The 25,427-nt window shown below is 45.6% G+C and overlaps 2 long non-coding RNA genes across 2 annotated transcripts; one reads left to right on the forward strand and one right to left on the reverse strand.

The window, feature by feature from the left end:
• The first annotated feature begins 416 nt into the window (after window positions 1-416).
• Window positions 417-2,762, forward strand: LOC135806918 (uncharacterized). Its single transcript, XR_010551342.1, has 2 exons — window positions 417-681; window positions 2,712-2,762. It is a non-coding gene; the product is annotated as an uncharacterized LOC135806918 (long non-coding RNA).
• Window positions 2,763-15,844: 13,082 nt separating this feature from the next.
• Window positions 15,845-18,423, reverse strand: LOC135806919 (uncharacterized). Its single transcript, XR_010551343.1, has 2 exons — window positions 18,187-18,423; window positions 15,845-16,316 (listed from the first exon to the last, which is right to left on the reverse strand). It is a non-coding gene; the product is annotated as an uncharacterized LOC135806919 (long non-coding RNA).
• Between the last annotated feature and the right edge of the window lie 7,004 nt (window positions 18,424-25,427).

Here is a 25,427-nt window from a genome sequence, read left to right on the forward strand (position 1 = left end):
CCAGGGAGTAGTAAAATGGGCCGAGACCAGGGCAGGGAGTCGTAAAAGCTTTTACGACTCCCTGGCCGAGACTAATCGTGATTTTTGATGGGTGCACCGCAGGCCGCGCACCTCACTGCCTAGGGCCGGAAGCCTTGCTCGATCGGATAGAGGCTACAATGACCGTAGAGCGAAACTGAGCACCTGGGATGCGAGCAGTTTTTAGTACTCCCGGGTCCAAAAATGCAAAATCTCACCACCAGGCCGGGCTGATCAAAACGTCTGCCGGGTCTGCAGCCTACAAACGTGGATCTGCCGACACTGTGCTGTCGACGACATGTCCCGCAAGGCATCTTGCGTGAAAGCAAGAGTACATAACCCCCCGGCGCGGCCCGGGTGTACAATTACAATGGTGTACTCTTGGTGAAAGCAAGGAACGCTTTTTTTTTAGAAAGGAAGCTTCTTCCCCAAAATTTAAAAAAAATTGAAAATTATTCCTTCTGAAAATATCATCGCGCTCTTGACCTCGAAGCTGACTGCTGAATGCGATTAGGAAAGAAGATTCCTGAAGATGCACCAGACTGATTCTGGCAAGCCGTCTGTCGTCTGGATATGCACTGTTGTTCGTTATGGTCAGCAATCTTCTTCGTTCGTCCTTTCGTTTTCCTGACCACGATGATGACAAGCAGCTCTCATGCTCAGGTTAGTGCTACTTGTATGTCTGGGCACACAACACATCTGAGATGCACCCACTGACGTTATCGAACTGAAGAATGCAGCAAGGGTTCCTCGGATTCTCTTGATTTCGGAACAAATTTCCTTCACTTTCACCCTCTCAGTCTCTTCCCCATGCCCTCCATGCATGCACAATGGAGCTTGCACTTCAAATGTTGTTTTTATACTTTGGCAGTGCCTCTGCTACACTTTCATATAGAGTGAGGTCCTGTAAATAGGATCCAACATTGTTGGTGGTGGTGTGTGTGTGTGTGGGGGGGGGGGGGGGGGGGGGGTATGTTTGCAGCCAGGATGTAGGAATGACACTTCTGCGCAGCAGGTGGCAATAGTCAGAACTGGTCACTCTACAAATCCCATACCTGCCAACCTTTGCAAACCTGAGATCGAATGACATACCTAGGCATGAAAATGTATACAAATGTAGCTCGCGGTGAGGCATGGAACTAATGCTCTTTTGGGTGCCTATTACCGCCCTCGATGTCGGGATGGTTGTCAGGTATGAAATCCCAACCGAGAAAACCATTTAATTAGAAGATAAACTCGGCTGGAACACCGCTTTTCTGGGAATAGAAATTTGTTGTGCCACTTTCGGCTAGTCCTTTTTGCAGAAGTGATTCAGTGCCTCCGCAATGCTGTATGAGGGCCAGGACATAGCAACTTTCTGTATGCCGGGGGGGGGGGGGGTCATAGTCCGCAACATTGGTAGAGTTACGGTTACATTGTATATGTAGATACATACGTGATTTTTGGACTCGCCTCCAGGGATTTGTCGCAAGCTGGGGCACGCGTACGTGAAACAAGTGGCAAGAAAGGCCCAGTTCGTACAAGGGAGTAGTAAAATACCGGTATTTTTCTGTTCCTATGTTCCCACGACGAGTCTTCTGTGCACTGAGTGCAGGTCTCTTGCCGCTCCCTGGTCCCCGGTTCACGTGATCGTGACGTTTATCGAATAAGGTCTATATGCGGGCATGCATAAATCAACCCTTCCACAAGGACGGCTCAAACAGGCAGCCAAGGAGTGAAAATTTCGCTCCTGGGGCTAGGGGTGAAGCGAAGGCCTCAATTTGCCAAATGAACCTTCTCCATCGAAACGAACGAAGGTGTCGAATAATTCTTTTACCAGTTCACAGTTCCTGTTCACACGCACTCCCAGGGGGGGGGGGGGGGGGGCTACTATGCACTTGTAGTGACACTTACCGTAAGCCAAGTTGCACCTATGGAAGCCAAGTGGACCACGACTAGTTGACTGTACAGACTACAGTACAGTATACATGCACATGTATACAGTGAAGATCAGTGCATGGATGCCTGCCGTAATCGTATGTTGACCTTCGTTCGAATTGAAAAGAGAGGGTCGTTTCGAAAAAGAAAAAAAGCTCAATGGAAGTATGATGCTGCTGACAATTCAAGACTCACTGAAGTTGCCTTTCTGGAATGGATCATGCGCTCTAGGTTCATCCAATTGGAAATGGACTCAATCATTGTCACACCATTCTTGTTTGGTTAGTTATTCTACATCCCATAGCATGTACAATCCAACTTGTGAATAATGTACCTCGGGTTTACAAAACAACTCGCAAATAACACTCTTCAGATCTAGTGACCATTTGATTGCATACTTCCAACCTCACGAGTAACAACAATACACCAATAGCGACACTTTTTTCATTCACAATCGAGGGTCAGTATTCCCCAGGTTGACTGCAATTGCCAATCAAACAGGAGGCGCGAAAGTCGACCACGGCTGAAAAGGTGTAAAGAAAATGTATGTCATGAGCTAGATGGCAGAAGGAGGAAGTAGGTTTTCTGAGAAAGCAAGAAACAGAGGTGAATGAAGCACCAGGTCTGTCCATGCAGTGGATAGAATTATTGGATTGAAAGACAGGCTCTTTACGTCAGCTTGCTACTATTATACCTACATTTATTATTATTATTATTATTATTATTATGACGGATAACCCAAAGGCAATGGTTTACTTTCTGCCTTTTTCATGCAGGATTCTGAAAGCTGGAGCAGCTCTGCTTACCTCGACCACTGAACTTACAACTAACTTCCAACCAAGTTCAAGGCAGTATTATGATGAATCAAGCACGCTTGCCATCATTTCATCATTGCAAAGTACATCGACAATATAGATTTGGTGCTGACTATGTATGATGCAGAGTGTGCTCTATGTATCTATACTACCAAGAGTTCATAACCCCCAAGAGTGTGCAACTCCTGATCAGTCCCTGTATGGAAGCCCGCTCGGCGGAATTCCTTCATTGCGTCATTTTTGGTGCAGTGCGATGAGTCACGCCGATGAATTCTTCTAAAATTTACAGTCAAACCAGGATGCTTCCCCAGGGTAAACTGCCTAAACTGCGATTCTAGTCTGAGCCTCGAGTCAAGAAGCAAAAGTGAAACAAAGTATGCACACGAAAGACAAAACTATTTTTTCGATGCAAGGGTGACTCTTCATCGCCTTCTTCTTTCACCAGTGCAGTCAGTCTCTTCAAGAACAATTTCTTCCCCAGGCCATCGGCATATTCCTGGTGCTTTCCTGGAAGATAATTTCAAATGGTTGAGGAACTTGAGAATACGTCGAAGGAGCATTTTTCGGCTGAGTTACACAGCTATCAGAATGATTGTCCTCAACGGCAATGCAATATTTTTAACAGCTTCCTCACTTCTTCCTGTCGCGATGTCCATGGATTCTTGGAGAAAGAGTTTGTTTTTGAGAAAGTACGACTTGTACGTCCGAAATGTCTTCAAAAAAAGCTTCGAAAAGTCGAGGCTACACTTGAGTTAGGGGCGGTTCAGGGTATAGTTTCCAGAAATCGCAAAGAACCCAAATTTACCTCGGATGACAAGCTGCGCATGACGTAATGTAGGAATTTCGCCGAGCGCTGGGTCTATGCCCGTTGCACACTCTTGGGGGTTATGAACTCTTGATACTACTGATTGGCCTATATTGTACTTATGTGGGCTGAGAGTAATCGATTGTGCTGTATGGCAGTTTACTTGCATGTCATAGATGCAAGTTCACATTGCACACAGCTACTGAATTGCTTTCTGTTGCACTGGCCTACTGCGGCCCACTGCAAATAGATTGTAGTGGCATGGGCCATGCCATCATTATAGTGGTATACCGGTACTACACCAACAGTTTCACTGGTACACTGTACTTACTGGTGGATCTACATCATGCACAGCCTTGTCACTGCTTTTCTCACTTTTTATTAATTTACTGTACTGTACACATTTTGGCACAGCTCTTCCACAAAGAGTTACTATTATTTTCTTCTGCATACTACTGTATACAGTGACCTGACTGGTAACATCTATGGCTGTGAAATCACAAATTTCTGGGTTGACAGCCTCAAACCTATACGATTAATTTTGTTTCTAAGAACGTGCTATAAGAAGTATTCTATTAAAGTATTCTACTGGAGCTCGCAGGACATGGAGTGAGTTTGGAACACCACTCACTCTTCTGTGATTTGGATGTCAAATTATGAAATTCAGTTTGTGAGGTAAACCCATGCATGGCATTCACTGCTATAGTATGACTCGGGGTAAAGTGTTCCAACGCATACTCATTATAGTGAATAGTTGTGTGTCAGTTAATCGGTGCCCAACGTTGTTGCTGCTGGATAAATAAATATTCTGAGATAACTGAAGCTACACAGCCATCTAATGTTCAAACATGCATGCATCGAAGGGGCCGTAACGAGATCTGCAAGGCATGATTCTATACCTATATTCGATGCTCTCTAGCAGGACATTCATCTGCCTCATTTTCTCTGTGCTGCATTGATGAGCGAAACAGCATGCTGTCCGCAGATTGAGTATTGTATATAGACAGACGTGTATGTAGTGGTAAAGCTCAAATACATGTACAACATGACAATCAATAACAATCCCCGTGTTTTACAACAGCACCACAATTCTTAAATTTGGGTTGTGGTGTTCTTAGTATTCCAGGCTGGATGTTCTAGGCTTCCACGCTCTTGGGCGCACGACTTTACTGTGCCGAAGAATATTTTCAGCCAATGAACCCAGAGCTTGGTGGCATGGTGCCATGGAACAGCCTTTTGCATGTGGCTTTCACTACATGCACATGTACAACGTTCAATTGATGCGGAAAAATCAGACAAGGACTTTTGCAGTTATGAGCAAGGTCCCCACGAATGGTCATGTCACTTCACAGAATACATGAACTGATAGAGTAGACCTCGGTCCCCTCAGAGAACGCTTGGGTGAAGTCGGTTTCAACTGAGGACATGTCCAAAACCATGCTAAGTACTTGAGCTGCTCATGAACCCCACAATTATCAGGCCCACCGGAACCGGTCTGGTTGGTCGGGTTATCACCGGACCAACTTGTTGGCCACCAACACATGTTTCCTGCTGTGGAGGACGTGTGTACCCGCCATATCACACACAAAGTATAAAAGGCCATGAAACTACCAGACCGATCAAAAACTGCTTCAGGCGGTACTGATTATACAGTACAGGTTTAAAAAGCAGCTCCATTTTTGTCATACATCAAACCAACTCTGTCATTGCTATGCTACTCAAAAAGAGTAGTGATGTTTATTCACAAAAGAATCACAATGCTAGCAGAGAAATTCGATATTCTCCAATTTTAGGGGCGCTAAAGTACTATGCAAAAATTAATGCTGCATGGTCATTGTTATGAAGCAGTCACCTCAGTACAGCAATTAAACAGGCTGATTATGTGAACGAGATTCACGGCAAATCTTCTTCCATCAGTGCTGTTCAGTCGTGAGTGGTCCACTGAGGCAGGAAAACAACCTGTTCGGTCCTTCCATACGAGAAACAGAAATTGAACATGTTCCAGGGTGGAGGTGGCGAGCATCGGCAATGTAATGCACCTTTAGGCCAACACGACCATCATTCCGACATGGATTCTCAAACACCTTCGCTCGTGAGAGTGCTTCAGAGAGGTATTCATCAACAGATGGCAATCCTGTAAAACACATGAAAAGACATAGCAGCAACACAAAGAAACCTAATGTTATAGAAACGAATTCGAAAAACAAAGTCTACTGAACCAAGGTACAACCACACTCCAGGAGGCAAGCAAAAGTGCATATAATCCGAAGGTTGCGATGCCTGTATGTATTGTATTCATTGATTCATGGATTCTCCACAGGCCTTAGCCTAAATCGAGGGAGTCTCTGTCATGCCACACTGGATACAACATGCTACCAGAATCACTTTCCCCAGTATTGATGATCTTTTCTTAGGGTGTTATATAAAACACATCTGTAGCCACTTCATCTTGCTCACGAAATCATACACCACCACACAAACGCCCTTCGGCTATTATAATTTGGGTGGTGATGTATGATATTGATAATCTATTGATACTAGGGCTGAAACGATTATATCGGTTATCCGTCTAATCGATCATTACAAGGAAACGATTTCGATTACGCTGTCTGTTTCGATTACGCGATTCTAAAAAAAAGAAACGTCTGCAAGAATCAAAAGATGTCATGTACAGCACTACTAGATACTGTACTTTGTCCTTTTCCTCGTTTCTTTTTGTTGTCCATATGTTTTCCAGTAGGGCTGTGAAAAAAAATAAATAAAAAACTGACTGTCTGCACCTGCACGTGATGTGCCACTGCATTGCGTAGAGTACGCGGGTTTATCTGCACGTGTGTATGTACATGTATATGTGTATATTTCAACACGGCATGCTTTGTGCTGGTCTGGCGCGACAATTTCTAGGACGCAGTAATCAATAATCATAATCGATAATCGAATCGATACAAGGGTAGGTTAACCGATAGTTGAAAAGTGTAATCGTTTCACCCCTAATTGATACCATATCCAAGTCTGACTCTCACCGTGAGATCCTGGCAACAATATTACCTGGTACATGACATATTCAGACACTGACGTAAGCATCTTTTTGGAACAACACGTGTGCCTATCTGCTAGTGTAATGTGACACACATGCAGAATCAGTCATAGCTAATTTTACCCCCTCACTGTTGTATGCGCAGACTCAACTTTGCGGTGTCAAGTACTCTTCTTTCGGTGGGCTACTTCACTAAGGCGCTTGTCTAAAAGGACTCACGTTCATCCTGCAAACCTACACGACTTGCATAGTTTTCACTGTCGGCCGAAGTCCATGCATTGCACACATTGAGATTCACTCCCTCCGTACAGGCCAGTACAGAGCTGCCCACCAATTGAGTCTGTTTTGCGTACTCAGACTTCTGATTTTCCGTATCTTGCAGTGTTTTGCGTACTGCCGTGTACATTGCATGCATACTTGCACTATAAAGTTTTTTGACACGCACATGCATGTCGTAGGCTGCATTTGGTAGTGTAAAACATGTGTGACTTGCACTCACGACATTATTTTTTGTGCTACATGTACATGTTGTCGTGGTACGGCATGCACTCACTTTGGTACAAGACTATTCATCGCTCAGCTTACACTTGCAATGCTTCTACACAGCTGATTGATCCTCTTCGATTTTCTGTACCATTTGCCCAAATTCTGTAGTGCGAACAAGGAGTGATTTTCCACACAAATACAGAAAAATATTTTCATTTTTTTCAGTCATTTTCACGACATATTTTCTTTATCATGATCCCCGGGGTGTACGTGTGGCGTTCTTACGAACGCGGAAACGCAGTCTTTCTAACCGAGTCTCACGTGCACTGTGAATTTGTTCTTCTTTTATTCACAATGCCATGTATCGATTCATCGCTTCTTCGCACCTGAGATCCTGTGCAACAGCGATTTAAAGGGGAAGTATACCCTAAAATCAAATTTTCACCAATTGTAGTCTTTTGGGTGATGAGTCGAATGGTCTTGGTCCGAGGAAGCTGCGACGCTCTCTTCCTACTTGAATCCCAATCGAACTCGCGCACTTCCACCGAAACTGGGTGACTGCGCCCTACTAGATGGGGATTTGTATGCAAAATGTCACTAAAAGCGCCATTTCGTTCTTATAAAAGCACGGATGACCGCGATTGGCCCATATGTTGTAGTCTTTTGGACGCTGGTTCGACTGGTTTTGGTCCGAAAAGGCTGCGATGCAGCGTTCGCCCCTAATTCCCAATCGAACATGGTTGAAGAAGTGGTCACGTGCTCCTGGGTGCCAAAATCACCTGGTCACCACGCCAGCAGGCGACAACTTTCACACCAAGGTTCAACTCGAGTGACAGGACTGCACCCAAAAAAGGTCAAAACAGGCTGTAAGTTGTACCCTGCAGGCACGGTGACCAGGTGACTGGTGTACGCAGGAGCACGTGACCGCTTGTTCAACCATGTTCGATTGGGAATTAAGGGCGAACGCTGCATCGCAGCCTTTTCGGACCAAAACCAGTCGACTCAGCGTCCAAAAGACTACAACATATGGGCCAATCGCGGTCATCCGTGCTTTTATAAGAACGAAATGGCGCTTTTAGTGACATTTTGCATACAAATCCCCATCTAGTAGGGCGCAGTCACCCAGTTTCGGTGGAAGTGCGCGAGTTCGATTGGGAATAAAGGAGGAAGGGAGCGTCTCAGCTTCCTCGGACCAAGACCATTCGACTCAGCACCCCGAAGACTACAACTGGTGAAAAATTTGATTTTAGGGTATACTTCCCCTTTAAAGATTAGCTTTATCAAATAGTGATCAGAGAGAGAGAGAGAGGATCAGTTGTGGGTGCTGTGACAGCATAGAGTGTAGATTGGTGCAGACATCATTGCCCAGCAGAACCGTATCCATAATCATAGGGACCTGCGTTTAGCATTACATTTTGGAAGCTATTTTTAGAATTTTTACAGGCCCAATAAGCCTGAAGAGAAGAACACCTAACTTAGATTGTCCTAACGTTATCGAACGCACTGCAAAAGTAAAAAAAACATTTGAAATGCAAGCTCCATTGTGCATGCATGGAGGGCACATGGGGAAGAGACTGAGAGGGTGAAAGTGAAGGAAATTTGTTCCGAAATCAAGAGAATCCGAGGAATCCTTGCTGCATTCTTCAGTTCGATAACGTCAGTGGGTGCATCTCAGATGTGTTGTGTGCCCAGACATACAAGTAGCACTAACCTGAGCATGAGAGCTGCTTGTCATCATCGTGGTCAGGAAAACGAAAGGACGAACGAAGAAGATTGCTGACCATAACGAACAACAGTGCATATCCAGACGACAGACGGCTTGCCAGAATCAGTCTGGTGCATCTTCAGGAATCTTCTTTCCTAATCGCATTCAGCAGTCAGCTTCGAGGTCAAGAGCGCGATGATATTTTCAGAAGGAATAATTTTAATTTTTTTTTAAATTTTGGAGAACAAGCTTCCTTTCTAAAAAAAAGCGTTCCTTGCTTTCACGCAAGGTGCCTTGCGGGACATGTCGTCGACAGCACAGTGTCGGCAGATCCACGTTTGTAGGCTGCAGACCCGGCAGACGTTTTGATCAGCCCGGCCTGGTGGTGAGATTTTGCATTTTTGGACCCGGGCGGGAGTACTAAAAACTGCTCGCATCCCAGGGTGCTCAGTTTCGCTCTATCCGATCGAGTAAGGCTTCCAGAAAGGCCCTCAGGTGCGCGGCCTGCGGTGCCATAATATACCTCAACGACCCGTGAGTAACGTTACGTGTACATTTAGAAAAGCGATCCTGTCAGCTTTTCTATTATTGTGTTCACATGGCAAGAAAAACGACACCGCTATGCTACGTAAGTTTCTACGTAAGGTGCTCGGTATTTCACTTAGGCTACGTAAGTCTCTACGTAAGGTGCTCGGTATTATATCTACCAACGGGTGGTAGCCGCGTGCGGTGCACGTGCATGGCAGACATTGTGTTGCATGCATGCAGTGCAGTCCGTGTTCGAACGTTCGGATATGCATGCGCGAGGAACTTCCTTCTTTGGAACTGCTTCTTGTATGAGCTGTTTCGGATATTTCGTCTCCTGGCCTGGCTTATTTCGTTTCGGCGCTGCTGAGACCTCCTTTCGCGGAATATTACTCAATGACAGGTGAGTTGACCAGTTCCCTTTGATTTATTTGCTTGTGTTGACTCTTTCATTTACGAAAAGTGTGCTGATTTTGGGCGGACTGCAATAAAATTAATAATGGAAAAGCTGACAGGATCTCTTTGTTTCCTTCGATTCATTTGCTTATACTCGCCCTTTCATTTACGGAAACGTGTGCTGATTTTATTCGGATTTAGATCCATTTTTATCTCTTTGCCCTTGTCTACAGTGTGCGAAGAACGCGAGTTCACCTTCTTGACGGTAAGGCTTATGTTAGATGTGTTGTCGAAATACTCATATTCATTGTACATTGGTACGTTACAAGTAAGGCACTGGTCAGTGGCATACTATCGTTGGCAGTTCCCAATCTGGAGGGAAAAGTTCAAGGACCCATTGACCAAGTTTGCAAAATATATTCGCATATCAGGGAAAATCTCCATTGTGGAGAGGATCAGTAACTTGTTTGCTTCATACGAAACAAGCCAATGGGTGCAGTCTCGTCTCGTGAAGATCTTGTACTTGTATGATTGGATTTGTTTACTGGAGTCTGGGCTGTTTGATTTATTATTTGTGAGTACCGCCGAGATTGCACTGCCCCAAATAAAGTTTCGTGCCGCCAAAGCAAGAATTACGATCCACAAACTGTTTGTAGTACATGTACCTGCAAGAATGTGCTGTACATGTATCGTACTTTCTCTGTTGCTGTTTCAGTTGCCGTCATGTTTCTAAAGAAAGGTTCTGTAGAGAGGTTCTGCAAAACGAAAATTCGAACGAAGTTTCGCGACAGTCCTTGCGAAAGTGTGTACGAATGTTTGCACGAATTTTACGTTCTGCACATTTTCGTAGTTTGCGCGGGCCAAGTGCACATACGCCATGACCCGATCTCACGAATTTTCCTACGACACTTCATTTCGCGTTCCCTGCAAGTTTCGCGTCCAAAGTTGCGAAAATTCGTGCGAAGTTTCGCACTTCATGACGTAGAACGAAAGTTTGTACGCATTTTCGTTTTGCAGAACCTCTCTAGTGACTCATTTGTTTCATATGAGACGAGTCAATGAGTTGGTGTGGCTTAGAATCATCTTTCGCTGTAGAAGAAATCTATTCGTATGTCTATTGGAGAAATAATTGTATTCACTGGTTAAAAAATAGGTTAAGACAAACTCACAGAATAAATACCATCGGTTCCTTGGTGTTCGTCCTAAAGAGGTTCGACTGGATATCATTCATACTCACCCAAAGATGTGTAAGATTTTATTATTATGGAGTGCCTTGTTTATCTCTCAGTACCTCCAACCATAGCCTTAGCCCCTTTATCCTCAACATCAGTGTAGTTGTTGGAAGGAGGTGTCGGACTCAGCAATGTATTTGTTTACATTTTAAATACATGTTTATTGTTCCTCTTTTGCTGTGTTGTTTTAGAAAATCGTGGACTAACAGTTTGAAGTCATTGAACTACTTCCAAAAGTTGTATCGACATCAACAGGATTACGATTTCAGTGCAATATGATGCAGGATGACCTTATCACGAAAACCCATCATTATAAACCATTATAAACACAGAATCAACAAAAACATCTGCGACACGCACCTGGTTACATTTATCAAATAAATCTGATCGAGGGTGGGGAGATCTGAAATATCTGAAAGGCAAGCCAATTTTATGACAGAGTCATGAAATTCTGCTACAGCAACATGCACAGAATGACCTCCGTATAAAAAAAGTATCACCACGGTCCACCACTATGTACTACGTACTCACATGTTTCCCCGCACAAAGAACATGCATTTTGCCATTTTCTGCAAGAAAAGGCTTGCACATCAATGCGTATAATACGGTATTGATCCCTTGATATGATGCAGGGAGTCGTAAAATACCGGGAGGCGACACGAGATGCACAACCGCGTCGGATGATTGCCTCAGCTCGGGCACGAGTGCTGAGACCTCACGCGCTGCATGGCGAGGGACTTCCCAGGAGGTCAAAGCGGCGCAGGTCATGCAAAAGGACGCGTTCGCTGTTTGGTCCAAAAAATTTGAAAACTCAATAAAATTATCCTGCACACAACGAATCCAGTGTCAGCAGTTCGTTTTGTTTTTCTAAGTAATAATACTTTGTGCCTTGGCCTTCGAAGTAAAGGATGATGGAGCTTGACAGAGATGACTGCCAAAGTGATGAGTCCACCGTGGAAGATGTAGATGACGCCACGTATTCACTTGGTGACCTGAGTTGTGGGGATGTTCAGCTGTGGGCTACAGGTGAGATTCTTTCGTTTGCATGTTTTTGTCTCTTCCTTGTGGACACGAATGTATAATCTGTAGCATACCTAAGTGCCCGAACTGACCCGATAAATTAGGTGGTCGACACCATCCTTTTCATCCTAGTCTGCCCACGATGCATTGTCTGTTCACTGTGACAGGATATTTATTGAAGTCCTGAAAAATTTACGTGTGTACCTAGTATGTATCATCACCGTAGATGATGTAAACCTCCATCCTCAAACCATACTTTGTCTATGTGCAGATCGATGTAAGAGTGGTAGTGCCATCATGGTGTACAGGCCTATGGAAGGTGCAGTGATCCATGGAATTTGCAAACTGCTGACAATGAGACAGGCGAGTGTTACTGAGGCGACGGAGTCATTCCTGCATGTTATTACGACACGGTTACACAAGGCATCAGGTACTGCAAATCTGCTACGCCAGGAAGTGTGCCAGGTGAAGGCATGCAAGGGTGCTGACATTTCGCAAGCATGGCCATGGTCATGTGACTTGGTCTGGGTCGGAAGCTCTGTATAAGACAAAAGAAGACAGATAAAAACAACTGAACCAGTGATATGTGTGTGTGAATTGTGTGTGTGTGTGTGTGTGTGTGTGTGTGTGTGTGTGTGTGTGTGTGTGTGTGTGTGTGTGTGTGTGTGTGTGTGTGTGTGCTTCTGTGATAAGTGGTATAAGCAGTCCACAGGGTATTCACCTTGAGTGCATTCGCCGATAGTGTGACTCTCGTCGCACAAAACCTTCTTCAGTTGGTCAGGTGGCCCGGCGTGGCTCGGAAGCTCTGTATAAGACACCATACGTCACAGATAAAAACAACTGAACCAGTGATATGTGAATTTTGCGCTTGTGTGTGTGTGTGTGTGTGTGTGTGTGTGTGTGTGTGTGTGTGTGTGTGTGTGTGTGTGTGTGTGTGTGTGTGTGTGTGCTTCTGTGATAAGTGGTATAAGCAGTCCACAGGGTATAGTCCTTATGCACATTGTACAGATGTACGAAGTTCTGTACTATGGCCGTAGGTGTGTACATACCCGGTTGGGTGTTCATTGTGTGCTATACATGCGCATTTGACCCATTTAGCCTCACAATTCATGGCAAACGATCACTTTTCAAGCCTTCTTCACTTTGGGATTGAACTAACGACTAGCTAGATCTCTGCCGGAAAAAGATTTCGTATGAATGCCTTCATGGCCCATTTCATAGTGGAAATAGCAGTAAACACAATAGGGTCCTGCACATTCAACACCCAACCGGGTCTACGGGATTCTACAAGATTATACGGGATTTCGTGCATCTGTACAATGTGCATAAGGCCTATTCACCTTGAGTGCATTCGCCGATAGTGTGACTTTCGTCGCACAGAACCTTCTTCAGTTGGTCAGGTGACTCGGCGTGGCTCGGAAGCTCTGTATAAGACAAAATACGACACAGATAAAAACAACTGAACCAGTGATATGTGAATTTTGCGCTTGTGTGTGCACGAGCATGCATGTGTGTGTGTGTGTGTGTGTGTGTGTGTGTGTGTGTGTGTGTGTGTGTGTGTGTGTGTGTGTATGTATGTGTGCTTGTGTGTATGCTACTGTGATAAGCGGTACAAGCAGTATACAGGATATTGACGGGTATTCACCTTGAGTGCATTCGCCGATAGTGTGACTTTCGTCGCAGAGAACTTTGCTCAGTCGGTGAGGCGACTCGGCCTTACGTTTCCTGAAGGCAATGTGTTCAGAACAGTTATGAACAGCTATGAACAGTTAAGAAATGACAAATATTGTTTGCAGTTCATGGGCCATATAGATGTGAAACACTTTGAATGCAGAAGAATGAGGATAGTGGCATCAAATACTGCATGGATTCTGTTTGATATGCTACTTTTTTTTCCCTTCCATGGAAAGGTGAGTACATCGTCGAACTTCATCTCGAAACTTCACACAAACCTAGAATGGAACTTGGACAACATGAAGGGGCCATGGGCATGGTGTGTTTAGTGGAGAACTATTCCGAAAACAGGGTGTCATTCGCATTGACTCAATTCAAATTTGAGTACATTTCGTGAATAACTTACCTTGACATTCCGTCGTCTCCAAAGCAGTGAACTTCCAAAAAAAAATTAAAAGCCACGGCTCAACCTAAGGTAATGCGTGGTACGTATCAGAAACAACCAGCTTTCGCTCTGGAGATCCAGAATAGCCTCGAAGCATATAGCAAAAACAATTGAGAAAAAGAAGATGACGACGACGTTTCAATCACGCTTCAAATTTCGCGGGTCGAGTGCGGCAATCCTCGGATCGTGAAATGTGTGGCGTGTCGCCTCCCGGTATTTTACGACTCCCTGGTTACTAGTATTTTCTTCTGCATACCTACTGTATACAGTGACCTGACTGGTAACATCTATGGCTGTGAAATCACAAATTTCTGGGTTGACAGCCTCGAACCTATACGATTTGTTTCTAAGAACGTGCTATAAGAAATTTTCTATTGAAGTATTCTACTGTAGCTCGCAGGACATGGAGTGCAATTACGTAAAGTTTGGAACACCACTCTTCTGTGATTTGGATGCCAAATTATGAAATTCAGTGTGTGAGGTAAACCCATGCATGGCATACACTGCTATAGTATGACTCGGGGTAAAGTGTTCCAACGCATACTCATTATAGTGAATAGTTGTGTGACCAACGTTGTTGCTGCTGGATAAATAGTACATATTCTGAGATAACTGAAGCTACACAGCCATCTAATGTTCAGACATGCATCGAAGGGGCCGTAACGAGATCTGCAAGGCATGATTCTATACCTGTATTTGATGCTCTCTAGCCTAGGACATTCACCTGCCTCATTTTCTCTGTGCTGCATTGATGAGTCCATTAGTAACTAAAGGACGAAACAGCATGCTGTCTGCAGATTGGTAATTGTGTAAAGACAGACGTGTATGTAGTGGTAAAGCTCAGATACATGTGCAACATAACAATCCCGGTGTTTGACAACAGCACAAACCTACACCGCAATTCTTAATTTTGGGCTGTGGTGTTCTTAGTATTCCAGGTTGGATGTTCTGTAGGCTTCCACGTTCTTGGGCGCACGACTTTACTGTGCCGAAGAATATTTTCAGCCAATGAACCCAGAGCTTGGTGGCAGATGAGTGCCATGGAACAGCCTTTTGCATGTGGCTTTCACTACATGCACATGTATAACGTTCAATTGATGCGGAAAAATCAGACGAGGACTTTTGCAGTTATGAGCAAGGTCCCCACGAATGGTCATGTCACTTCACAGAATACATGAACTGATAGAGTAGACCTCGGTCCCCTCAGAGAACGCTTGGGGAAGTCGGGTTCAACCATAGATTTATACTTAACAGAGAACGCTTGGGGAAGTAGGTTTCAACCATAGATTTATACTTAATATTCTTTACAACAAGGATCGATGTGTTCCTTCGGATGCCCTTTATCGACTTTCACACACTTCTCCTCTCTCCTTTCGTCATAAGCACCATCTCTGTACACTGGTTCATAAAATATTTCTTCATAAAACCCCTTCACACATAATGAAGTACAATTGGTTTTCGACAAGCTCAACCCGTAACGCGCTTATCCTGCCTCTTGTTAAGTCAGCCCGGTATCTAAAGCCTCCCTTGTTTTCCGGTTATTCTCATTGGTTAACTGGGGACATGTCCAAAACCATACTAAGTACTTGAGCTGCTCATGAGCCCCACAATTATCAGGCCCGCCGGTCTGGTTGGTCAGGTTATCACCAGACCAACTTGTTGGCCACCAACAAACGTTTCCTACCGTGGAGGACGTGTGTACCCGCCATGAAACTACCGGACCAATCAAAAACTGCTTCCGGCGGTACTGATTATAGTACAGGTTTAAGTTAAAAAGCGGCTCCATTTTGTCATACATTAAACCAACTCTGTCATTGCTATGCTACTCAAAAAGAGTAGTGATGTTTATTCACAAATGAATCACAATGCTATCAGAGAAATTCGATATTCTCCAATTTTAGGGGCACTGCAATACTATCCAAAATTAATGCTGCATGGTCATTGTTATGAAGCAGTCACCTCAGTACAGCAATTAAACAGGCTGATTATGTGAACGAGATTCACGGCAAATCTTCTTCCATCAGTGCTGTTCAGTCTTGAGTGGTCCACTGAGACAGGAAAACAACCTGTTCGGTCCTTCCATACGAGAAACAGAAATTGAACATGTTCCAGGGTGGAGGTGGCGAGTATCGGCAATGTAATGCACCTTTAGGCCAACATGACCATCATTCCGACATGGATTCTCAAACACCTTCGCTCGTGAGAGTGCCTCAGAGTGGTATTCATCAACAGATGGCAATCCTGTAAAACACATGAAAAGACATAGCAGCAACAGAAAGAAACCTAATGTTATAGAAACGAATTCGAAAAACAAAGTCTACTATTATTCTAATACAGTGAACCAAGGTACAACCACACTCCAGGAGGCAAGCAAAAGAGCATATAATCCGAAGGTTGCGATGCCTGTATGTATTGTATTTATGTATTTACGGATTCTCCACAGGCTAAATCGAGGGAGTCTTTGTCATGCCACACTGGATACAACATGCTACCAGAATCACTTTCCCCAGAATTGATGATCTTTTCTTAGGGTGTTATATAAGACACATCTGTAGCCACTTCATCTTGCTCACGAAATCATACACCACCACACAAACGGGTCCTTCGGCTATTATACTTTGGGTGGTACATGGTGATGTATGATATTGATAATCTATTGATACCATATTCAAGTCTGACTCTCACCGTGAGATCCTGGCAACAATATTACCTGGTACACGACATATTCAGACACTGACATAAGCATCTTTTGGAACAACAGGTGTGCCTATCTGCTAGTGTAATGTGACACACATGCAGAACACATGCAGAATCAGTCATAGCTAATTTTACCCCCTCACTGTTGTATGCGCAGACTCCACTTCGCGGTGTCAAGTACTCTTCTTTCGGTGGGCTACTCCACTAAGGCGCTTGTCTAAAAGGACTCACATTCATCCTGCAAACCAACACGACTTGCATAGTTTTCACTGTCGGCCAAAGTGCGTGCATTGCACACATTGAGATTCACTCCCTCCGTACAGGCCAGTACAGAGCTGCCCACCAATTGAGTCTGTTTTGCGTACTCAGACTTCTGATTTTCCGTATCTTGCAGTGTTTTGCGTACTGCCGTGTACATTGCATGCATACTTGCACTGTAATGTTTTTTGACACGCACATGCATGTCGGTGGCTGCATTTGGTAGTGTAAAACATGTGTGACTTGCACTCACGACATTATTATTTTTGTGCTACATGTACATGTTGTTGTGGTACGGCATGCACTCGCTTTGGTACAAGACTATTCATGACTCAGCTTACACTTGCAATGCTTCTACACAGCTGATTGATCCTCTTCGATTTTCTATACCATTTGCTCAATTTCTGTAGTGCGCACAAGGAGTGATTTTCCGTACAAATACAGAAAATATGGAGGGCTGGTACTTGGTAGCACTGCTAGTATGGTAGTACATGTACCAGGCTAAGCTGGCTGGAAGATCAAATACTTCTTTGGTTCTTTCAGTCATTTTCACGACATATGTTTTCTTTATCATGATCCCCGGGGTGTGACATTCTTATGAATGCAGAAACTCAGTCTTTCTAACCGAGTCTCACGTGCAATGTGAATTTGTTCTTCTTTTCTTCCCAATGCCATGTATCGATTCATCGCTTCTTCCCACCCGAGATCCTATGCAACAGCGATTTAAAGATTGGCTTTATCAAATAGTTAATTCAGAGAGAGAGGATCAGTTGTGGATGCTGTGACAGCATAGAGTGTAGATTGGTGTAAACATCATTGCCCAGCAGAACTGTATTCACAGGGATCTGCGTTTAGCATATGGAAGCTATTTTTTTAGAATTTGTACACGTCCAATAAGCCTGAAGAGAAGAACACCTAACTTAGACTGTCCTAACGTTATCGAACGCACTGCCAAAGTAAAAACAACATTTGAAATGCAAACTCGATTGTGCATGCATGGAGGGCATGGGGAAGAGACTGAGAGGGTGAAAGTGAAGGAAATTTGTTCCGAAATCAAGAGAATCCGAGGAACCCTTGCTGCATTCTTCAGTTCGATAACGTCAGTGGGTGAATCTCAGATGTGTTGTGTGCCCAGACATACAAGTACAGCACTAACCTGAGCATGAGAGCTGCTTGTCATCATCGTGGTCAGGAAAACGAAAGGACGAACGAGGAAGATTGCTGACCATGCATGACGAACAACTGCATATCTAGACGACAGACGGCTTGCCAGAATCAGTCTGGTGTATCTTCAGGAATCTTCTTTCCTAATCGCATTCAGCAGTCAGCTTCGAGGTCAAGAACGCGATGATATTTTCAGAAGGAATAATTTTCAAAAATTTTAAATTTTGGAGAAGAAGCTTCCTTTCTAAAAAAAAAGCGTTCCTTGCTTTCACGCAAGGAGGTGCCTTGCCGGACATGTCGTCGACAGCACAGTGTCGCACGTTTGTAGGCTGCAGACCCGGCAGACGTTTTGATCATCCCGGCCTGGTGGTGAGATTTTGGACCCGGGAGTACTAAAAAGCTGCTCGCATCCCAGGGTGCTCAGTTTCGCTCTACCCGCGCGAGTAGGGGTCCAGGTAACGGGCTCTCTTTCGCGGCCTGCGGAGCATAATATACCTCACTCATCGTGTACCATGCATGGTGTACTGGTGTAGCCAAAGCGGCTACGCTCGGGCTTGAATTTTTTCAAATCCTTGTTCAGACAGTGAAGACTGGAAACTCTTGTGGAGTTCGTCCGTGTTTGTTCGCACTGCCTCTACGTCTTGAAAAAGGTCTCCTGCAGGCATCGTTCGGCCGATTTCCACAATCAATAGCTCATTCTTTTGCTCTTGAAATTCGCCATGGGCGTACAGCTTCCAATTTTTGATTTTGTTCTTGTGTCGCGAGTTTTAGCTCCGCGAACGGAAGCTGGTTTCACATTTCTTGTATAGCCATTTACAGGCGAAGCGCCAGCGCTGCAGCACCCCAAATCAAGACTTTTTTATTTTCCGTGGCGGGAAATCGAGCTTTTCCAGGTATCTACAGCCTGTAGAAATTCAACGCTGAGAATTTCCAACTATTGTCCGGCTTTGGCCCTCTGCCACCGACCTATCCTTTGAAGGAGAATGCTGAAACCAGTTGGTTGCTCTTCAGTAGTTCTTTCTCTATCGTACACATATTTTTGTATGTCGACACATGCTGTGTGCGACGACGTAGACACTTCTCAACACTTAAGTAACTTGAATTTGGCCATGATGACCGAATGTCATTGGACCGTGGAGTCGAGTAGAGGGCTCAGGCTCGATCGGCACAACGGGTACGTATAGCACAAGGGTAGGGCTAATGATATATCAAGTTGTTTGCTGTGCACAACCTTGGGGCGGAATTCGGCACGAAATTCTCTGCTCGCCAACTGTTGAGTATACCATGCAATACGTAGGTTTAAACTCATGTTGCAGTGCTATCACGGTTGCAACCCTCTTTCAAATGTTGACATAGCCAACAACCACATAATCCATATCAAATCTTGCCCCTTGTTTTCTTTCTAAGTGTGAAAAATAGAAATAATACCAGTCCTAATCATTGGAAAATGCAAATCACGGTCTATTATTGACACATCGTACTGTCGCGGACATGGAAATCCAGTCGATTGACCGGGGCCGGCGCCCTCAGCGCGTACAGAACGTTGCATGCAGTGCACATGTTGATCCAATGCGACCATCAGCAGCGCATGATAAACCGTGCTACGGCTGCATGGCCAGCGCCCTGGGGCCACTATACGTGCGACCGGATTTCCATGTCCACGACAGTAGTACCATGCAGCCTGGTAGTCACGCGGCATTTGGAGCAGGAAAGTGAATGGTAGCACTGCGGTGGTGAACACATGAGCTGATGACAACCATCGTCGTCTTGTTGGTTTGTGTTGTCTCCAGTTCATTGCAGGTTGAACGAGGAATGAACGTCTACTCTTTCTTTCCAAAACTGGCTGGGCACACGCCAATGAGACGGAAGCTAGTGCCAAACCAGTCCTTAGAAGTTTTGTTGTGCTGCTGGACTTTCAATCATCATGTAAAGTATATTCCGGTTTCTGAGTCTTCGTGTGCGCCTGAAGAGCTACACTGTGTAGAGATGTTGGAAGTTTATCCTGCTCACGACACTGCACCAAGTACAAGCACTTCCTCGGCACTGCCTGAGCCCTGTTCTGTGTTTACTGTGACCAGGAGAAGCAACTAGAAATTTGGAGCTTGAGCTGGAACGCTGGTGCTCTCTCTCTGTCTCTCTCTGTCTCTCTCTCTCTCTCTCTCTCTCTCTCTCTCTCTCTCTCTCTCTCTCTCTCTCTCTCTCTCTCTCTCTCTCTCTCTCTCTCTCTCTCTCTCTCTCTCCGTCACGTTCTGCCACTGTCCGAAACCGGTGCATGTGCAAGCATGTCGAAGCGCATTGTGTCTGAGTCACTCACTCACTCTCCTGCTCCTCCCTCATATGCCCAAGACAGTATGACCAACTGTGAATACAGTTCATGCCCACATGTGAACTTGTGTGGTTCTCTTGTAGTAAGCTGCCACGCGTGTACTTGCACGTGTTGTGTACATGTGTATGTGTGCGTGTGTGTGTATCTATGGGACTGCGTTCTCCTATTCTCTCTCCGGTGCCTTCGAGGCCCACGCAACCCTTTTGGCAGTGGCTCGACAGCACAGGGCCTAGGGCAGGAGTGTGCGCGCGTGCATGTGTATATGTGGGTGTGTGTGCGCGCGCGCGCGTGTGCATGCGCATGTGTGGGTGTGCGCGCGAGCATGCAGATGTGTGTGGGTGGGTGGGTGCGCACGCTGATGCTCAGCTCTCCAGAATGATGTCCGTGTGCGTAGCCAGTGTATGGTGGCAACATAGCCTTCCTTCATGTATATGTGTATGCGCATACTATTTGGGATGCATTACTGTTTTTGGTGGGATCCAGTTACATAGTTTTCTGGTCAATTATTTATGTTTATACAGCTGCTGTATTTGTAGTGCAACTTTCTGTCTTTCTGCTGGTCAATTTGTCGTTTTGATGGTGTTCTAATACTGATATACATAGAAAATATTACCCTCAGAAAGTGTGCTCGTTGTGAAGTTGTCCTTCTTTGGGCTCAAACCATTGCACGTGTATAGGTAGATACATATCAGTGGGTTCGATTGGTGGCGAGAGGTCAGCTTAAATTGTTTGGGGCGGAATTCGGCACGAAATCCACGCTGAGTACTTTTTGACGACGAGTTGCGTCGGTCTTGAAAACTCTGGCGAGAAAGCGAGGAAAATGATGTCGCTTGGAGCTTTCCGCGAAACTTAGGGCAGCTAATGCCCGCACCTTCCCAAACATTGCCTCGGAACAAGACGATACCACCAGGGAAGCTCTTGTGAGCAAGGGATAAAATAGCCTCTTTTTGGCGATATTGAGCTGAGTTTCAAATTTCCCGGGCCTGGGGTCGGATTTGGAAAATAAAAGTGCAACTTTTAGGGCTCTTTTTCGGTGCTGGCGCTTCGCCTGTTTAGACGTCCGCGTACAGGGATCGGCGAAACTTCAGATATCTACATCGATATTTTTCTGATGCTCGAAAAGACGCACATGGCTCAAACCCCCTCCCCCCCCCCCCCCCCCCCCCCCAGACGCACCAATATCGTCTCTAAAAAAACATCGATATTTACGGACGGCCCCTTATGGGGGTCGCCATGGCAAATAATAAACATAAAACTGCACACGTTCGGGCTAGCTCTCCGGCTCCGCCTTCTCCGTGAAATTATAATACCGTAAAAGAAAACTAGAGGGGAAAAAAGAAGCAACAATGAGGAATAGGAACTGATTTAGCTTAGGAACCACTTGCAGTCAGTTACACAGGGCAGCGGGCCTCGGCAACGGCCAAGGTAGCAGATTCATCCGCCACATCGCTGACGCGCATGGGGCGTCGCCGAGCACCACCCAAACAAACCATGCTGGAGCGAACCAGAGCAAAGCCAAGTCGGCAGCGAATCCACGCCATTACTCGGTTGTACGGCTCCTTCGTCTTGTCGGACAGGAGCCCGGCAATCTGCTTATAGCAGGCTGTTGCCGACTTGCCCATGCCGCCTGTTGAGGAGAGAACGAGAGGTGAAAAAGTTGCATGTTCGATCTCTCGAACACGCTCCTCATAGCAGCGGCGTTTCTCCCGTTCGTGGCGCTGGTAGCAGGAGGGTACTGAGGTGGAGCGATTTGAAGCCGCGAAAGGGTTAAAAACCCGTACGTCGAAGAAAGTGCGGTCAAAACGCCCACCCCAGACACCACTCGCTGCTATATCCAGCCTAGCCTGGGGGTCCGTTATCATGGTTATGGCAGAGCGGTAGCGGAATGCTTCCCAAGTTACCGGCTGCAGGTGTGGTTCAGTGGTGACGTTGTTGGCGACCCGTTTGAGGAGACCAGCCGTAACATCTCGTACCTCGTTGTGCCTCAGTGAGGGAAACCCACCCAGAGAGCACGACAAGGCGTGGGCGACGGTGAACGATGCACCACACGGGCAGATCGATGGAAGGTGGGCTGGCGGCCAGCCATAGCGGAGCGCAAGGCCATCCCGGAACTCACCCTTCGAGAGGGCAAAGCCATGGGCCTTCAGGGGTCTACAGGTCAGCCAAGCCGACGCACCCTTCTCCGCCGCCAGACCGACACAGAGCTGGATATCAGTGTTCTGCGTCAGGATGAACTCTTTGGCTGCTTGGGCCGTTGAAGTGCGGGTACGACTTGCCACCTCCCTCTTAGCGGACCGTACCAGGTCCAGCACATGGCCAATCTGGGTGTCCTGGTCCAGAATCTTGCGGACGAGCGCCGAGGTTATCGCTGCCGATGCCCGGAACTGGTCGCCCAAGGTGGTGGGGTCGACTAAGCCGAGGCCTCCTTCACGGCATGGGAAAGCAAGGACCCTTCGCTCACGTGAGTTTACTGGCTTACCGCACAGGGCAGGAATAAGGACATTGGTGATGGTGTCTTCCAGAGGGCCAAGATCAGTTTCAGCAGCACACTCCATGACTCTGCACAGGAAGGACCAGCGATGCTTCAGGCCTTGCGTGAATGCTGCATAGGCAGCCTGTGGCTGGGTTTCGGCAATCTTGGCCAAGGACACGATCTCGTCTTTCCACTCGTTTGCCTTCTGGGAAACATAGCTCTGGACGAACTCCGTCGATCCGAGTGCAGCCGGTTCGGACCCTCTTTAGAAGGCCCGCAGGCCCGGGTTGCTGCACATACGTACAATGTAGATACTGTAATTTCACAAATTTTCGGTGTACTTTTATTTTCGGTACTTTCGGTGCGTCTGTTTCATACCTAAAATTTCAATACACCGAACAAACACTAACACACATAATCCAATAGGGAACTGCTTCAAGAGTCTCTGTACCGAAAATTTCAGTTCACCTAACCTGGTCTGTTGCCCTCATACCGATAATATTGAGCACCGAAAATTTCTGAAATAATGAGTACCCTCGTACTTGTGTATCAAGAGTAAAAAAAGTTTAAAAAACCCTGCCAAGTCCATGAATGGCATGATCCACTGCACTGAGCGATAGTACATACATGTACATGTAATAGTAGTACAGGTCGTCCCTCGTTAATACATAATCTCTGGGACTTGACAAATGTTATGTATTAATGGGGTTTATGTACTAAGCGAAAGTGTACATAGCTTGCTTGTGTACCAGAATTTTTCGCTTTTTTCAACTTTTCTGAGTGTTTCTTGCTACCATGACTAGTGAGCGAGATAGTCTTGATTCCCTCGATATAACATAAAAATTATGTTATAACGATCACAGTCAGCCAGGATTCTACAGTTTACATGATATATGCCCAGCTGCGCCTGTACAGTCACTAGGAAAAAACAGAGCTTTGTCGGTTTGTGATGTGCGCTCTGATTTCTGAGCTAATCGCATCCACAAGTAGAAACCAGAACACGATGTGCCTCCACTGGAAGGCCAAAAGACCAACAAATAAATTATGTACTACTGAGGTAGATGGCATGCGGGTACGGAGAAATGTTATGTACTAACGGGGTTTATGTACTAACGAATTATGTACTAACCGACAAAATTTGTATGGAAGTGACCACGTTTCGTCCGGGACTTGAGATTTCTTATGTACTAACGGGGTTCATGTACTAACCGGACTCGTATTAACGGGGGACGACCTGTACCGTCATCGCGCATATCCGCTGCATGCCGTCTACAACATAATCATTGTATCTATTGCTTTGCTGAGATCCTGTATTATCAAGAGTACATACCGGTAACCGATAACCCCCCCCCCCCCCCCCCTCTTGGCTGTCCCTCCAGGAAATCGCGATTCCACGGATGCAACAAATTTCGCGATTTTCGCCCAAACCCGCGATTTTCAGGAAAATCCGCGATTTCCCGCGCTTTTTTGTTGTTTTCTGCACTACATCTCACTTTTTTATGCACTTTTCACGCAGTGCTTTCCATGATCCTGTAGGTTATTTGCACAGTACGAGTCGTCCTACTCCCAAGTAGATATACGATGCAACAAATTTCGTGATTTGGCCCAAATCCGCAATTTTCTGTAAATAATTCCGCGAATTCCTGGCAAGTTCTGCATCATTCCGCACTTTTCGTCGCATTTTTTGTTGCTTTCTGCCGCAATTTCTTGCGCAAGTTTTCGAGAGTTTTTTCCGCAAATTCCCGCAGGGACAGAAGTCTTGGTATCAGTATGTGTTTGCGTGGAGCAAGGAGCATTCTCACTCCTGCAGCATGCACCTGCTGTTTCTGCTGAGCTAGTGGTTGCGGAATGCGGAAGCAGGTGTTCTTGCCATTTAATTTCTCACTTGCTACCCTTTGCGATTTTTTCTTCCTGCCATTTACATGTATTTCCTTTCCTCGCTGCTTTCCTTCCATATTCGCCTTCCAAGAAAAAAGGCTGGCCGCGGCTTTGTTATTAGCCATGGTTAGCATTTTACCGTTCACGCTATTTTCGACGGTCGGGGTGTAGACAGTAGAGGGCGAGTCTACTGTTTTTGATGTGCTTTCGAGACACGGTTAGCAGTTCGGCTTCTTCTGAGTCCTGACTCCTGACGCAACGATAGACGTACATGTACATGTACAGTCAAATCTGTCGTAAGCGACCGCCCCTTGGTGCAAGAATAAGCGGTCTCTTACGGCAGATGGTCTCTTACGGCAGATGTATGGTAAATCCGGCAAAACGGGCATGCATAATAATATGCTTCCATGTACTCAAATCGACGAGAATAATGTGATTCGTAATAATATTATCATTTTATTGGATAAGAAAGGTTTGCTCCCCACACCGGAGCTCGCGCTATTCCGCCGACTTTACTTGACACTTGACTGACTCACGACTGAGCAAACCTTTCTTA

This window comes from Sycon ciliatum, chromosome 1 (genome assembly GCF_964019385.1).
Source record: "Sycon ciliatum chromosome 1, ocSycCili1.1, whole genome shotgun sequence".
Taxonomy (NCBI): domain Eukaryota; kingdom Metazoa; phylum Porifera; class Calcarea; order Leucosolenida; family Sycettidae; genus Sycon; species Sycon ciliatum.